At 42.3% G+C, this 6,620-nt stretch overlaps 1 protein-coding gene and 1 long non-coding RNA gene across 12 annotated transcripts in view; one reads left to right on the forward strand and one right to left on the reverse strand.

Moving 5' to 3' along the window:
- The window catches only part of KIAA1217 (KIAA1217 ortholog), a 351,420-nt gene that overhangs the window by 192,344 nt on the left and 152,456 nt on the right, over window positions 1–6,620 (forward strand). The gene's annotated exons all lie outside the window — the stretch shown is intronic.
- The window catches only part of LOC108522692 (uncharacterized), a 7,501-nt gene continuing 2,584 nt past the window's right edge, over window positions 1,704–6,620 (reverse strand). The window contains exons 3-4 of one of the 2 annotated variants that reach the window (XR_001883575.1): window positions 5,259–5,496; window positions 1,704–2,472 (exon numbers count right to left, since the gene is read on the reverse strand). This is a non-coding gene — a long non-coding RNA (uncharacterized LOC108522692). The remainder of the gene's footprint in view (window positions 2,473–5,258; window positions 5,497–6,620) is intronic. The other variant, XR_001883574.1, reaches the window with a different exon arrangement.

The raw sequence follows: 6,620 nt of genomic DNA on the forward strand, positions 1-6,620 counted from the left end.
GAAGGAAGGAAGGGAAGGAAGGAAATGTTATGAGGAAATTTCAGAAGACAGGGAGAAAGGCAGGGAGGGAGGGAGGGAAGGAAATGAATAAATGTCCTTTATACTCAGCAGGAGTCCTTAAATACTTTAATTTGCTAAAACATTATCTCTTAGTTTTCTTGCACTTGATGTAATGAATGTCCTGAGAGGTAGTTTTGTAAAAACTGAATCAATCTTTAAATAAAACGTGGATTTGGGGCTGAGAATTAACCATAGTAAGGAATATGTCAAAAATGTCTTCAGTATAGTGAAATACGCTTTTGTGATATAAGCATCTCCCCACTTTGTCCTTTATCAACTAGGATTTTCATATATGAGGTTTGCTGAAAAAAAGGCAGCATTTGTCCAGGTTTGCTCACTTGGCTCCCAATTCACCCATAAGAAAGAATATTCTTGTAAAAGATCGTGTGGATTCATGATGCATTTGTGCTTACTTTAAAAAACAAAGTTGGGCCGGGCGCGGTGGCTCACGCCTCTAATCCCAGCACTTTGGGAGGCCGAGGCAGGAGGATCACGAGGTCAGAAGATGGACACCATCCTGGCTAACACCGTGAAACCCCGACTCTACTAAAAATACAAAAATGATGAGCCGGGCGTGGTGGCAGGCACCTGTAGTCCCAGCCACTTGGGAGGTTGAGGTGGGAGAATGTTGTGAACCTGGGGGGGCGGAGCTTGCAGTGAGCCCATATTGTGCCACTGCACCCAGCCTGCAGCCTGGGCTAGAATGGGAGACTCCATCTCAAAAAAAAAATAAAAATAAAAAATAATAATAAAAAAAACAAAGTTGGTCAGATATCCTTAGGAATCTCTTGCGATTAAAATTCCTGGATTGAAACTCTAGAAGATATTTCTTAAACTTTGAAGCAATTGTTTAGTTAATAGGAACCTGAGAGATTCTATGCCCTTTACCAGATCTATATATCTATATATCTATATCTATATATATCTATATCTATATATCTATATCTATCTATATCTGTCTATATATATATCTTCTAGGATTACTTTGCAGATGGGACATGGGTAAAAAAGCATGGACTGAAGTGAGGAGAAGATATGATGAATGACAAGGGTGTGAACCCTCAAGCACCATTATTTTAGAGGGTCTTTCAGTGATCAGGGACTATGATGAGGAAACAGTCTTAGCAGTGAGAGAGGTCTTAGAGAAGATTTAGGTTCTCCTGTTTCTTTTGTGTGTGTGTGTGTGATGGAGTTTTGCTCCTGTCACCCAGGCTGGAGTGCAGTGGCGTGATCTTGACTCACTGCAACCTCCGCCTCCAGGGTTCAGCGATTCTTGTGCCTCAGCCTCCTAAGTAGCTGGGATTACAGGCACCCGCCACCATTCCTGGCTAATTCTTATATTTTTAATGGAGACAAGGTTTCACCATGTTGGCCAAGCTGGTCTCCAACTCCTGTCCTCAGGTGATCCACCCGCCTAGGCCTCCCAAAGTGCTGGGATTACAGGTGTGAGCCACCACGCTTGGCCTAGGTTCTACTGTTTCTCTTTCTTCCTTTGCGGCCAGGCTGTTGTTAAACCTGGAGTATAAGTCACCTTTTTATAAAGTTAACCTAAGACTTTTCAATGCTGAAGAGGGAGCTATAGTGTTGGAAAGGTAGCATATTTCCAAAGCCATTTCAGAAAATCAGTCTTGGCGTAAGTTAGAGTGAACTATTCCATTCTCTCTCTGCTATACCCATGATACCCCATCCTAACCCAGACACCTAGCTAATTTTGTTTCCCTGATGTGAAAAATACTCTAATTCAAAAAATAACCCTCCATCAACTTTCAAAGACAACATAGAAGAAAGTAGGCAGGTTTTATCTATTATTTATACCTTTCTAAATCCAAATTAGATTTGATCTGGCTTCATCAAAACCAATAAAACTATAAAAGAACCATTAAAATAAGAATTAATACAAGTAACAGTTGGGTAAAATATGTGTTCCAGAAAAATTAAGGTAAAGATGATTGCTGCAATTGCAGTTAATATTAGAAAATAAGACAAAAGAAGAAATGTAAGGAGTTACGTGGATTGCATTACTTAAGACAAGGTTTATACCAGCTTGTTAGAAAAAAAAAAGTTTTAAGGTATTGTCTTCCAACAATTCTTATATCTTAATGTTCTTGACATCCGATTATCTAGTAAGCAGTTATATGTCACAGTTGTTTTATGCAATGTTTTCCATATGGCTATATCTTTGCCATTAAACTTCAAAATCCAACAACAGAGTATTAAGTCATGCAGTGAGAAGGCCATAACTTGGGATCTGTAGCTTTCCAGGGATCTAATTTAATACATGGAGCAAGTTGATATAGTCTTGATAATTGCTTTAGCCCTCAGGTGATTGGTCCTTGGCTAATTAGTTGTCTTAGAAGGTTGGGTAACTTCAGCTGGAGAGGAATGTTTGAGAGGCAGTTCATTGTTGAAGACCTGAATGGCAAAAGAGAGTTGGAAAAGTCATTTCTCCCACAGTGACAAAATCCCAAAATTTTTAATATGTTCCAATAATACCAGCTGCTACTCTACACTTTCCCCAGGAATGAGATTGGAAATTTATGAATTCAGATGCTGTACTTTTAGATGTTCTGCAGTAGTTTGGTTGGAACAAGAGATGAGACATTAGAAAATGTTACCTGAACTATGTATTAGGGAAAAGATTTTGTTTATCCATCTCTTTTGTTTCCCTTTGCCGTGAAAACTCTATCTAAATAAAACCTGTTCACCACGCCTTGCTGTTTTCATAAATGCAGATTACACACTTTTTTTAATTAAAAGTTTCTGGCAGAGTTAATTTTTTTTGAAAGCTAATTTTCAAATATGATCCTTTAGGTTTATTTAACAAGTTCCTCCACATTTTTAGCACCGGCTTTTAAAGAACAGTCTATGAAAAGTTAGAAATAAAATTAAGATGCAAGCCAGTTTTATGGCATACACCCAAGTAGAACTTCATCCTTGGTATTCTCATCCTAGCAGTGGCCTCCAGAAGGCTGCCTGCTGATGTCCAGAAACTGAGATTTAGGGCAGTTTCTCATATTTCCAGCTCAGCAGAGGAACATCGGAAGCTACACGTTCTGCATTGCTGGAGGGTAGATTATTTCTTCTTAGGCAAAGGAGTTACTGAAAGGTCCTGGTCTACTGCCATCCAGATTTCACAAGTTAGCTCTGTGGTATGGATTTGAAAGTAAGCAGGCCCCTGTCTGGAGATGAGGTTCTGTCTGGAGCAGGGAGGAGCCGGACTTTCCATCCAGGAAAGCTGCTTTCGTGCACGGCAGCAGGCGAGAGCCCCAAGGCACCACCATGACGGTTTTTGGTTTCTTGTGAGTCTGAGCCACCCTTTTAGGGGCTGTTATGGGAGGAATTGTGCCTACCCTCTCCCAAATTCATATGTTGAAGTCCTAACTCCTAACACTTCAGCATGTGGCTGTATTTGGAGGTAGGAACTTTAGAGAGGTGATTACATTAAAATGAGGCCATAAGTGTAGGTCTTAACAGATTTGGATATAGACATGTACAGAGAAAAGACCATGTGAAGACATAAGAAAAAGACAGCTATCTACAAGCCAGGGAGAGAGGCTTCAGAAGGAACCCACACAGCTGACACCTTGATAAAAATAACTCTGTTGTTTAAGTCCCTTAGTACTTAATTGTGGCAGCCTGAACAAATGAGTACAGGGACTCCTGTCTTCTTCTTACTTCCTGTCTCCTTTGAGGGGAATGTCAGGCTTATGACAGTTGTCACAAACATATTGTGTGTCTTTCTTGAAGACATTAAAATTATGTTTGTCAAGCTTTCCATTCACTTTAATTTGTTTTTATTTCAGCACATCAACTTGGTTTATTAGCATTGCAAGGGGAAAGTTTAAAACCTTTTTGTGTATAGACTCCATTTGCATGGCTACTTTTCTTTTCGGTGACTCTCAAGCCCCATCCTCAAATTCAGCAAATGGAAGTTGTTTGACATCTAACTGATTTAACTGCATCCTATCAAGCGAAGCTCCTATTTTCAGCCTGCTGAGTTTGGCTTCTCAAAAGTTGGTTAATGTCATTAAAAATGATATTCCCACCAACTTTTCATTTGCAGAATTTGCTAAGGTGTTAATTGGCTTTCAGACATCCCTGGCTAAACATCTCCCTGTAACATAAAGCTTAACATGATAAAAATAAATTATTTGTTTTCCCCTCTCTTTCTTCCCCAAGTTTTGACCACTCTCAGGGTTTTTTTTTGTTTTTTTTTTTTTTTAATCTTCATTCATGTATTTATTAAGAATCAATTTGGTTTCTGGCACCGCTAAAGGTGCCATGATGAGTTATTTTAAAAATATATAAAATCTGGTTCTTGTATTTAAGGAATTTTCAGTATAACTAAAGACACATGGTAACTATGTAAGGACTGACTTTAAAATATCCATAAATCAAAGACTTCCCGGATGAAACTCTGATTACACCCAGCCACCCTGGACTCCTGGCTGTTCGAGCAGTCTCTCCCCAGCACCTACGTCCCTGCTGCTCTCTGCCTGGATTCACCCCACAAATGCCAGTTTCCCATACCCACATCTAGACTTCTGCCCATCAGAGAGCCCTCTGGCTGGGTAAAATATTAATAGCACCCCTGCTGCCAGTCTCTGTCTCCTTACCTGCTGCATTCTAGTTTCATGACACTTCTTTAATAGAACAGTGATTCTCAGACTTTAGCAGGAGACTTTTAAAGCACAGGTTTCTAGCCCTACCTCCTGAGTTTCTGATTCAGTAGATCTAGGGTGGGACCTCAGAATTTGCATTTCTTACAAGTTCCCAGGTGACATGGATGCTGTAGGTCAGGGAACCACTGATTGAGGGTGAGACACGCCCTCAGAAAGAATGAAATTGTTATTTCAGTGATCACCATCACCACATAAGGGCATGTGAATCAGTCCCCAGTGGAGAATAGAAAGTTGTCATTTTACATTGGCAGGAAAATTTAGAGGCCCTTGCAGGGAGGAAAGTCAGAGGTCTGGCCTGGATCGTGTCCTGAAACTAGAGGATTGAATCCCAGCACAGGTGACTAGCCTGGACCTCACTGAAGTACTCTGGAGCCTTCCTCCTGACCCAGGTCTCTCTCTCCCCCTATTCTTTGCCATTCTTATTTTTGGTCCCTACTTGATCTCTGAATCACCTCATCTGCCACCTCATCCCCCAGCTGGACACCCTTAGAAATGCACATAGACTCAACATCTGACCTCTGCCCTGGTGCTCGGATCTCGGAGGGTGATCTTTCCTTATGCCTTCGTGCCACTCTGCACATACATCCCAGGTCACTTCATTCAAGGATTTCCCACACCAGTGTCCTGTCCTTCTCCTGCCCCAGGGACACTCTGGCTCCAACCATGGTCAGTTTAGCAACCAGATGTTGATATAATTCATGGTGTGGACGAGGCAGAGGACCAGTGCTTAAGGCCAGTGCACCTGAGGATGTCCCTGGAAAAGAAAGTTCCCTTGGAACAAGATGCTCTATGCTTTGATTCAGTAATTGGCCTTTCTTGATTCTAGGGCTAGGCACGTTCTTGTGTTTTCATTTGCTTCATAAAAGGAACCACATAATGTAGGAGTCTTTTTTTTTAAGAGACAGGGTCCTGCTCTGTCACCCAGGCTGGAGTGCAGTGGTATAGTCATAGTTCTACAGCCTCAATCTCCTGGGCTCAAGCAATCCTCCCACCTCAGCTTCTCAAGGAGCTGGGACTACAGGTGTGTACTATCGATTACACTTGGATTTTATTGTTGTCCTTGTTAATTTTGTAGGGGCGGCAGTCACTATGTAGCCCAGGCTGGTCTCAAGTTTCAGGTGGTCATCTACCTCAGCCTCCAAAACTGCTGGAATTACAGGCATGAACCACCAAACCCAGCCTATAGGAGCCTTCTTAAAAGTAAAAGCTCAGTTAAAACTACATACCAATGCCAGCAATGTACAAGGTGCTTTATTAGGTGGAAAGAAAGAAAATCATTCTTTTAAGAAATGCTCACCAGCCAGGCGTGGTGGCTCACGCCTGTAATCCCAGCACTTTGGGAGGCTGAGGTGGGCAGATCACCTGAGGTCAGGAGTTTGAGACCAGCCTGGCCAACATAGTGAAACCCTGTCTCTACTAAAAATACAAAAATTAGCTGGGTGTGGTGGCAGGCACCTGTAATCTCAACTACTTGGAAGGCTGTGGCAGGAGAATCAGTTGAGCCCAGGAGGTGGAGGTTGCAGTGAGCAAAGATCGTGCCGTTGCACTCCAGCCTGTACGACAGAGTGAGACTCCATCTCAAAAAAAAAAAAAAGTCCAGGCATAGTGGCTCATGCCTGTAATCCCAGCACTTTGGGGGCCGAGGCAGGTGGATCACGAGGTCAGGAGATCAAGACCATCCTGGCTAACACGATGAAACCCCATCTCTACTAAAAATACAAAAATATTAGCCGGGCGTGGTGGCGGGCGCCTATAGTCCCAGCTACTCAGGAAGCTGAGGCAGGAGAATGGTATGAACCCGGGAGGCGGAGCTTGCAGTGAGCCGAGATCACACCACTGCACTCCAGCCTGGGCGACAGAACGAGATTCCATCTCAAA

This window comes from Rhinopithecus bieti, unplaced genomic scaffold (assembly GCF_001698545.2).
Source record: "Rhinopithecus bieti isolate Rb0 unplaced genomic scaffold, ASM169854v2 scaffold_66718, whole genome shotgun sequence".
NCBI classification, from domain to species: domain Eukaryota; kingdom Metazoa; phylum Chordata; class Mammalia; order Primates; family Cercopithecidae; genus Rhinopithecus; species Rhinopithecus bieti.